Source organism: Maniola hyperantus, chromosome 4 (genome assembly GCF_902806685.2).
Source record: "Maniola hyperantus chromosome 4, iAphHyp1.2, whole genome shotgun sequence".
NCBI classification, from domain to species: domain Eukaryota; kingdom Metazoa; phylum Arthropoda; class Insecta; order Lepidoptera; family Nymphalidae; genus Maniola; species Maniola hyperantus.
Genome location: NC_048539.1, coordinates 7,130,956 through 7,142,220, shown reverse-complemented (window position 1 = coordinate 7,142,220; position 11,265 = coordinate 7,130,956). Strand labels below are relative to the sequence as shown.

Here is an 11,265-nt window from a genome sequence, read left to right as displayed (position 1 = left end):
GCTGTTAGATAGATTACATAATATTTATGTAGTTATTAATCTTTAATCGACTTAAAAAAAAGGAGGAGGTTCTCAATTCGTCGGAATCTTTGTTTTTTTTATGTATGTTCCCCGATTACTCGAAGACTCCTGGACCGATTTGGAAAATTATGTTTTTGTTTGAAAGGGTATACTTCTGAAATGGTGCCATATAAATCTGGTGAAGATCTGACGAACATCTTCGAAGATAAATAAAGGAACTCAACGGATAAGAGTAAATTGCTCGCGATCAGTGTAATAGCTCAGTAAGCAGTAGGTTTTTAATTAACCAGGCATAGCACATAATACACAAATAGGGCCACTAAAAATCTCTATATATAAAAACTAGCTGATCCCCGCGGCTTCGCCCGCGTAGATTTAGGTTTTTAAAGATCCCGTATAGCCTATGTCACTCAGGAATAATGTAGCTTTCTACTGGTGAAAGAATTTTTAAAATCGGTTCAGTAGTTCTAAAGATTACCCCCTACAAACAAACTTAACGACATTACCTCTTTATATAATACAACGGGCCGTGCAGCAGAAATCGTAATATTTTAATTTCGCCATAACTTCAAAACCAAACGTCCAATTTTAATCATTCAAAGACCAAATATTATCTCCATAAACTGTTCTTAGTGATGAAATCATTTATTTTGATAAGGATTAATAGCATGAGTAAAATAAACGCGTTTAAATGTAGTCCAAAAAAAATTCAAGATTTTTATATAAAAAAATGGTTGCTGTGCCTCACTCGACATAGATGGGTATAGTGTGTCGCGGACTTTTTTGTAGATATTTATAAGATCTACAATTAATTAGAACATTTTATGGTTCTATCTTTTATAGTTTAGGCAGCGTACGCAAAATAAGTAACTTTTCTGGTTGATTTTTTACACCTTGTGTCCGAAAAACCCAAATATCTTACGGAACCCTATTTTTTTCCAAAATAAAATATAGCCTATGTTACTCGTGGATAATGTAGCTTTCGAATGGTGAAAGAATTTTTAAAATCGGTCCAGTAGTTTTTGAGCCTATTCAGTACAAACAAACAAACAAACAAACAAACAAACAAACAAACAAAGTTTTCCTCTTTATAATATTAGTGTAGATGAATTGCTAAATGTGTTGCTCATCGCAAATCTCGAGAACAGCTGAACCGATTTCGCTAATTCTTTTTTATAATATTCCTTGAAGTACGAGGATGGTTCTTACTGAGAGAAAAAATTAATTCAACCTCCTCCTCAATTTTCTAAACTCCACCCGAGCGAAGCCGGGCCAGGTCAGCTAGTTGTGAAATAAAAACTTACTTTTTAGTGGTTGTGGTAAGGAACTGAAGTCGGTTATTTATTTTTTGTAAAAAAAAATTAAAATGGACCAATACATTTTTTGGTGATCATAAGTTTGTAATAGTTTTATTGTTTCGATAATATTTAAAAAGTCTAAATTGTTTCAATACCTTCATTAATGTTATCCGTAGAAAAGTAATGTCGTTAGGTATACTTTTACACATGCGAGGTGTTTTGCCAAGGCCAAGTAAATCAGCGCCACCTCTTAGATACTAATGAGCGACCCGTTTGAAACCCAGACGTCATTGAGGTTGCAATGAGTCGATGCCATTTTGTTTGTTCAATAACCCATTTTGTTTGTCCATACGAAGTAATATCGAATCACGAAGTCAATGGGTGATTAAGACATTTTTGACTCATCGTGTTCCTCAACTCATTTTTACACATTTTAATGTTGAGATTTGAGAAAGACCTATATTTTGATATGAAAAAATATTTCACGCTTCGATCTAAATATGTAGATACTTTTTTACGGTCAGAAAGCGTTGGTGTGCGGGGCCCGTAGCATTTGCTACTCTTGCTACGTTGGTAATCCGTATATGTATTATGTATATATGCATTTATATACATTTCGTATCAATTATAAATACTATCATACAGTATTATTTCGTATCAAGTTTCCTTACCATGTTTTCATCGTTAAAGCAAGTGATACTTAATTACTTAAAACGCACATATTTCCGAAAAGTTAGAGGTGCGTGCCAGGGATCGATCACTGCACCCCACACATTTTTTAGATAAAATAAGATACAGTTGTTAAAATTTTAAAAAAATCGTTGAATACACCACCACCCCCATCAAGTTCGACCGGTGATACTCACGACATGACAATAGTAGTAATGATCTACTAAGCCCCACTGGTGATATCGATACTCGACACTCGACATGTTAATTAATTGATTTAACGAATCATTAAATATCGTAAATAAGTGTGTAACAACAACTATACACATACATCGTCAACAATCGAACAGTAGATAATAGAGTTCACGGTCTAACTCCCGGACTAGGTACTTCAAGTCCGTGGTGTAACTTGTCGAATGCATACCTACCTACTCGTATTTGGGCCATGTTCACTTTCCTCATTTACTACGAAATACCTCCTATTACGTAGCGATAAATAAGGATAAGATAATAGCAGAACCTTGACAAGTTGGCACGTAACGGTGGCCTATGAAAGTTGTTTCCGCGTCAATACAAGGTCGCCTCAGATAACACATGAGAAAATTTAACTTTTTGTGTACCGGGGGCGTAGCTCAGATGGTAGAGCGCTCGCTTAGCATGCGAGAGGTACCGGGATCGATACCCGGCGCCTCCAAAGTTTTTATTTTTTAATTTTTTTTGATATACCAGGCCTTATAATCATCTAATTCTTATATTAATTTTAACCCCTTACCTATATCCATAGACCGCTGAGATTGATCTATTTATTCGAACCGTCATGGCTACCCATAATATAATTATGCGAAAGCTTGTTTGCTGGTTTATCCTTCAATCACGTCGCAACGAAGCAATTGATGAACGTGATTTTTTGCACAAGTATAATCAAAGACCTGGAGAGTGACAGGCTACTTTTTATCCTAGGAAATCGAGTGTTCCCACGGGATTTTAAAAAACCTGAATTCACGCGGACGAGGTGGCAGGCACCTAGTTGAAACTTGATTAGTTGTTCGGTTCACATACCACGAACCAATTAGGTATTAGAAATTATCAATAGGCACGAGTAATGGACTAAGAGCCTGTAAGGGCCAGACCTTCGTTATTTTATAATAGCTGAAAGTTTTTCTGCGTATTGTCCCCAACACGGGGGGCAACGATCAGCGACTATGAAGTTTGGATCATGGTGGCTTTGGTAGATAACATGTAACAAAGGTGTGTTGGGGACAATACACAGACAAACTTTCAGCTTTTATAAAATAACGAAGGTCTGGCACTCGCGGGCTCTCTCTCTATAAGATAGGTACCTATACCGCTCTTTATGGAACTAGACAGCCACAAAATGGTATCGCCGCCGTATCGCAATTATCGCGGTTCTCGCCGTGGTCCTTATCTGTGGTTACAGATGATACGCCACTTCTTTGTTCTATTTCTATATCGCTGTAACCGCAACAGTGTAGCACTCGCTGGAAACTTGCCAAAATAATCTGACACTTACTGATACTAGTGTTTTTATTTAATTTATTTGTATTCTCCGTTTTCTTCAAAATGCATATACATATTATGATCATAGAAGTAGGTACCTACTACCTATACATAATAGACCCTCCATATTTGATTTTTTTTACTTGAGCAACCTTCCCCTACCTAATTAAGTATAATAATAATAATAGGTAGAGATACCTACTTAGTTTTTATTTTCATTTTAATGATTTCCTTATTTTATTGAAACTTCAACGCACTCTCGATACTGTTGATGAATCAGCTCTTGAAGCTGTTAAAGAATATACGTAAGTATTTAATTGGGTAAGAACGGTTTCGAGAAGGAGATGGATGGAGTTTGTCTGACTGTCTGTCTGTCTGTCGTGTCTGTCAAGAAACCTACAGGGTACTCCGTACTTCCTGTTGACTTAGAATCATAAAATTTAGCAGGCAGGTAGGTCTTATAGCAGGCATAAGGGAAAAATCTGAAAACCGTGAATTTGTGGCTACATCACAAAAAAAATGTGTTCATGAACAAATAATTAGTATTTCCAACTTTTAAAGTAATATTACTATACCTAGTGGGGTTTAATATGAAAAAGGTGGAAATCGGGGAGGGAACGCCCCGAACACCCGCACAGCCTCCGCGCTAATCCGGTGCAGGCGAGCGCGGGTGACGTGCAGGTGTGCGGGGCGTCCACCCGCCTCATACCTCGATTGCCATTTCGACCTGTCGCGTACTATATACATACCTACATATCTAGTTAATTGGGTAAATCACCAAGATCAGACAAAAACTAGTTTCACACGGAAAGTAAATTCAAGTATCAAGATCCATACAAGTAAGTACATGAATAATGTTTTGTAGCTCCATTGTTTTTTTATGAACTTTTACCTGGCACAGGTTCGGTGAGGCGGCTTTTTGTTGTTATTTCAACATTCCAGCAACAGCTGATCGACACAACAAAACCACGTGATGCCATTGGTCCTCGGGTTACCCCTCAACTTTAATTTAGTTAAGGCATGCTCATAATGGCGAAAAGTTTCGAAGCTCCGTTTCATTTATTTCATTTTTAACCCCCGATCCAAAAAGAGGGGTGTTATAAGTTAGACGTGTGCGTTTGTGTATCAGTGTACTTGTGTGTGGCATCGTAGCTTCTAAACGAATCAACCGATTTGGTTAAGTTTTTTTGTTTGTTTAAAAGGTGGTTTGACCGAGAGTGTTCTTATTAAAATTTAGATAAACTGTTTTACATTGCTGTACGTTTGTCATCGTCATCATCATTATCAACCGATAAACGTCCATTGCTGGACACAGCTAGGTCTCTTGTAGGGACTTCCACACACCACGGTCTTGCGCCGCCTGAATCCAGCGGCTCCCTGAGACGCGTTCGATGTTGTCTGTCCACCTAGGTCCTAGTGAGGGTCTTCCAACGCTGCGCTTTCCGGTGCAAAGTCGCCATTTTAGCACTTTGGGACCCCAACGTCCCAACCCCTTCCCCATTGCCACTTCACACCAGCTTCGCAACCCGTTGAGCTATGCCGCTTTCTCTAGTTCTCCTGCGGATTTTCGATTTGATCACGTAGAGAAACTCCAAACGTGTAGCTCTCTCCTGTCTCTGCATCGCCCGCTGAGTGACTCTTATCGTAATTCGTACCTACCCTAAAATACAATCAGTAGGAAGTTAAATAAAAGCTTAGGATAGATTTATTGTTCATGTACATGTATATAGTAAGTATACATTACCTATTAAGTATATATTGTGTAGGTACATACACACACAACGCGCATACGTAACAGAAAAGAAGCTGCATTTCCACGCTGAATTGGAAAGCTGATTTGCGAAAAAAACGAGGCAACGTCTTGCTTGTGTATGCTTGTTCTTGCCTTTAATTAGCACAAATTATACGTTATTTGTCAATTGATGTGAACTTCAAATCAAATGGAAAGTTCTTTTTCGCAATTACTTACTAGCTTATCCACGCAACTTCGTTCGCGTAAACTACACAAATTTCAAACCCTCATTTCACGCCCTTAGGGGTTGAATTTTCAAAAATCCTTTCTTAGCGGATGCCCACGTCATAATAGCTATCTGCATGCGAAATTTCAGCCAGATCTGTCCCGTAGTTTGAGCTGTGCGTTGATAGATCAGTCAGTCAGTCACTTTTGCCTTTTATATATTTAAGAATAGATGATGCCTGCAATGGCGTTCTCTTTGATATCCTGGCATAAAAAGTAGCCTATATCCGTGTACGGGATGCAAACTGTCTCTGTATCCAAAAGACGATGCCTGCGACTTTGTCCACGTGGAATTGGGTTTTTCACAAAACCTGTGGGAGCTCTACTACTTTTGTCTCTTTCTGGATGAAAACTAGCTTATGTCCAACCTCGGGATGCAAGCTATTTTCGTCATAATCGGTTAAATGCATGGGCCACAAAAAGCTATCAGACAGACAAACAGACACACTTTCAAGTTTATAAAATTAAGTAAGTTTTTTATCATCAACGTTCTTAATTAACGTTCGCTGTCATTTTAAAACACTTCTTGTGTATCATATACCATTGCACCCTTACTCGGTTTATGCTCAGATAAAATCTTATTGTAATTAAGTACTTACCTACTTAGTAAAGCAATAAAAAGGTGAGGTCAATTAATTTTGCAGTCGGATATTTTATGAATATTTCAAGAAACCTCGTTAAATAAAGACCTGGTTTTAAGTTTATCGAGCTAATAAAATAAACAATAACCTTACCTAGTTACTTAGTCGTTGTCAAAATACGTGCTTTATGACAGAGGAAATCGTAAAGTTCTTCAAAAGTAAAGCCTAAAAGCTCTATCTACCTACCGGTCAAGGATAGAATCATAATTAAAGAGTAAAGTACTGCCTAGGCATGCTTAATACATTTACCCACTTTAACTCTACCTACCAACCGGGCAAGGGTAAAATCACGGACGAAAGAAATAAGGCAAAAATCGTAATAAAAGCACTACTCGTGTGATAAAAGAGTGTGTGTAATCAGCTAATTCTGAGCAGAATAGAATCTTTCAATCTTGATTCTTGACCTAATAAGCTTACATGAAAATAAGTGGAGTGATTATAAAGTGGAATAGTACCTAATGCAATTAAAGAAATAATTATAAGTTTCCATTGTGTATACCGCCTTTTACTATCATTCAAGCAAGATTTGGCGGTATAACAGGTCAGATTCAATAAGAAATAAAAAAATATGAAGGGACAGGACGTTGCCCATCTGGACTTCTCAGAGATGGAAGACCCAATATTAGTTGTTCGATTAGTTCAGTATTAGTTTGATCCAGTATCCAACTAAGTTAAATTTTTGAATCAGATTCTTATAGTCGATCTGAGTTTAAATTCTAATATTAAAAAAAAAGATCGAATAAGATTTAGATTAAGTCAGTAGGTAGGAGGTAGGTTACCTACTTGTTTTCTATTAAGTATATACGTATATATATAGGTAAGCGTAGGTACGTCAAGCGTAGACGAAGTATCTGAACTTTGTTAAAATGATAATAAAAGTAAAAAACTTTTTTAAAAACAAGCTTTTATTTAAATAGGCTAAAAAGAATAAAATAAACTTTTCATTTAAGACTTTTACTATCAACTTATAACGTCATTACACAATAATTTGTAATGATTATACAAAATTTCAGCTCAATCGGTTGAAGATATCTTTGTCATCTTTAGAAGTCCGCCATATTGGATTTAGAGTGACGTCGCTTTATTTTTCGAATTATTCTCAGCAAGCCCTTTCATTTGATGCCCATATTGTAGGAGTGCATTAAAAAGAACTAGTCTGCCATCTCGGGTGTTCCGTCATGTTGGATTGAGAATGACGTAACACAGGTACATTGTCATCCAAACCAAACGTGTATACCAAATTTCAGCTCAATCAGTTGAAGATATCTTGGCTATCTTTAGAAGTCCGCCATATTGGATTTAGAGTGACGTCACTATATTTTTCGAGTTTTTCTCAGCAAGCCCTTTCATTTGAAACCCACATTGTAGGAGTGTATTAAAATAACTAGTCCGCCATCTTGGATTTAGAATGACGTCACAGAACTAGGTAACCATGCAATTGTTATCTAAACTAAACTATACAAAATTTCAGCTCAATCGGTTGAAGATATCTGCTTCAATATTGAGTTGCAAGATTCCACCCGAACAAACATAGTGACATACATAGTTACATACATTGCAAGTTAAATAAAAGTTTTTAATAATAATAAAAATATAAGTAGGTATAATCTAATATGCTACTGCATTAGTCAAAACGTGTTAATATTTTATTAACGAACGTGATTATCAAAAAGACGTGATCTTTCTTTCAAATAATTAAATCATTGCGGAATAAAAACTCATGTAACGACCTTAAAGCGTTGTGAAAGTGATTGGGAGTCACGTGTAGTAGGTACCTACCTACTACTACTAACTACCGTAATATACCTAGGTACTTGAGTGAATTAATAATAAATGGTTGAACTACAGAATAATTTAGAAATGTAAATCGGTAGGCAGATAAGTTATTTTTTATTTAATTCGGTTCGGTTTAAAGAATTTATTCTCAAAAAGAACATACTGTTCACTTACATTAAGATTAATTATATATACATTTTAGTAACTACTAACACAGACGCATGCATTACAAATTCAATTTTTAAATTTTACTATAATTACTTAACTATGTCTATACCTAATTATAATATTTTTTATCTAACTTATTAACTATTTCAATTTTATGTTCTAATTCATAATTCATGTTTAAATTATGACATTATTTGATTATGATTTGACAAAAGAAAAAGTTCTTGAATTTCTTCTTCTTTTTTTGTAAATGTATCAAAAAATTTGCGCTCGCTTCGCTCGCGCTTTTGTTTCATGGTAGTTGTTCATCCGCATGAATGTAAGTTTTGTAAAATCCTGTAGGAACTCTTTGATTTTCTAGGATAAAACCCTAAATCTGTTTCCAGGATGTAAACGTTATCTCTGAATAGTACCATATTTTATTTATTACCTATTAAATATTATTATTTATTTAATTCGTATTTAACGGATTTGACGAAAGGTACATACTAGAAAAGCAGAGGTAGTTTAAATCCCGGAGACGGACTTTTACTACTACCTACTACTATTTTCATGAAAATATCGGTTTTTACTTTTTATTATCGGAAAAGACGGTTTTTTGTATTTTTCTTGATAATTTAGTTATGGTCCATTATGTCCAATAAGAAAGTTTTAGATAATTTCATTATATACAATTTAAAAAAAAAATATAGTTTAGCCGGAAATCGCAAAAAATATTTTTTTTTTAGTTAACAATAGAAATTTCCGTGGTAGTCACATAAAAATATCTGGATCCATCTCCTTAATCCTGATCCTGATGCTGCAGGGTTACTGTCCGCCTAAGTTATCCAGATTTAGAAAGCGTTCATACTGAATTAATATTGTAGGTACCAAGCAACGACTTCATGCTTGGATTTCAAGTCTCAACTCCTCAACCCAGATGATGCAGGGTACAGCACTCATAAACTATAGTGATTCAGGAACTGCGAATATTGCAATATTATTTTAAGTACCAAGCATAGACTACATCATTAAACTTCGGATCCCAACTCTTCGATCCTGATGCTGCAAGGTACTGGACTCCTAAGCCGTAAGGATTCGGAAATTTCTTGTATGAAGTCGGGCGAGCATAATAAAAGAAACTAGAAATCAAAGCGTCAAGCTCACCCGACTTCAACATACATACACGTGTAGAAACAAAAAAAAAAATTTAACTTTGTAGTGGTTTTGGAAATCGGTTTTTTTAATATATTTTTTTCGGTTTTTAAAACGGTAACTGCCATGGTCTCATGTTAGACCTTTTGACTTTTACATAATATACCTATTACATTTTGTTAAGTGAAAACTGGGTTAGTGGCAATTTAATTGAATTTAGCTACATTACAATTTACAATATAATTGCACCTACTAATCTACTTTACCTACGTACCTACTGCCAGAATAATAATCAAATTATTATTATGTTCGAAAATAACTTGAAACCGTTGAGAAAATAGGTACTATTACGTAGATGCCATTGGTAGATATCGACGTAAAACCTACAGGTAGGTAGCCTACCTAATCACTTTTTTTTTATAATTTGATAATTATTTACCTACACTTGAAGGATTCAAATAAATTCTAAAAATAACATACCAAAAATCGCGGAATAGGCAGGAATTGAATCTGCATCTCTCTAGCTATCGGGGCGGGCATCAGCTAGTATTGCAATGTAGATAATAATTAACCTATATTCCTTACCCTTTATAACCTTTGCTAGGATGTTGCAAAAAAAATATATTTTTGCTTGTAAATTTCTATCGACGCTGTCAGAATTCAGAAAAGATAATATAAGTTGTTGGCGCACCGCGCAGGCCTATTAAGTAGTCTACTCGTACGTAGGTTGGCGATGTAGTATAGATAGCGATTTTCCATAGATTATGGAACTATAGCCACGATTTTCTTTTGATGTAGGTAGGTACTATATAATAATTCTTATACTAGGTACTAGTAAGTATACAGGGTGTCCCAAGAAGTAGTGTCAAGCGGTTGTCCAGAGGTAGAACAACACTAGGGCTACCTGAATCACCCCCATGTATAATATACTCAACTCAACTATTAATAACCATAAACTCAACTATTGTTTAAAAAAATTACGGTTTAGACCATTTACATCAAATAAACCCCTATTAACGTTAGGTTTTTTTTATTTATTTCTGAAGTGGTAAGTCCATAAAAGTTTTTGAAAATACTTAGATGCCATTAGCGCCATATTTTTTTTTTAAGTCTTGAAGTTTTGTAACTACTGCGCTCGAACAATAATTTTGAACTTTCGATAAAAAAATTGTCATGTTCCATAATGCCTAGGTAAACCGTAATTTTTTAAACAATAGTTGAGTTTATGGTTACTAATTACCACGAAAAAAAATGTCCAAAAACTTTTTACAGAAAGAGAAAAAAAAAAAACCACTGATGGATGAAAATTATGAAAAAATCATTAAAAAATTCATATCTCCTAAACTACTAAAAATCGCGGAACATACATGGGGGTGATTCAGGTAGCCCTAGTGTTGTTCTACCTCTGGACAACCGCTTGACACTACTTCTTGGGACACCCTTATAATAATAAAATTCTATGCGATTTTCATCAAAGAATTAAATGAGACATGACAATCATGAAAACTGTTTAGCGCATGTTTAGCGACTTGCTCGTAACTAATTGTCTTTCACTTTCATTGCCATCCGTCACAGACAAAAAATGAATTCATTTGAATAAAGATAACTCTAAAATTCAAGTTGAAAAATAATGTAAAATCAGCCTCTACCTAAACTCTACCTGCCTTCTTATTTTGAGGGAACAACACAAAATATACTTATGTAATAGGTAGGTATAAAGGTACTCGACTTTGACGAACAGTAAGTAATTAGGTACGTCTTGTGCTTTAGATAAAACTTAGTACTTAATAAAGAAGGTTAATGGGTTGTGAAAGATATAATAGATCAACAAGTGCTAAAGGTTGCCCTAATGATGATTACGTCAAGCGTAGACATCGCACTGTGTTCCAATTGTTCAATTTGTGCGTAGATGTAACGAGGCTACGTTAATAGTTGCATAAGTAGGGTGCATCTGCTTGACATTTGAATCGACCCCAAATCCGAATAGAAACTGTGTCACATTAGCCGGCAAAAGTACCGGCGC

General features: G+C 35.4%; 1 non-coding gene across 1 annotated transcript; it reads left to right on the top strand.

Moving 5' to 3' along the window:
• The first annotated feature begins 2,609 nt into the window (after positions 1 to 2,609).
• Positions 2,610 to 2,682, top strand: TRNAA-AGC (transfer RNA alanine (anticodon AGC)). Its single transcript has one exon. It is a non-coding gene; the product is annotated as a tRNA-Ala (tRNA).
• Positions 2,683 to 11,265: the final 8,583 nt, after the last annotated feature.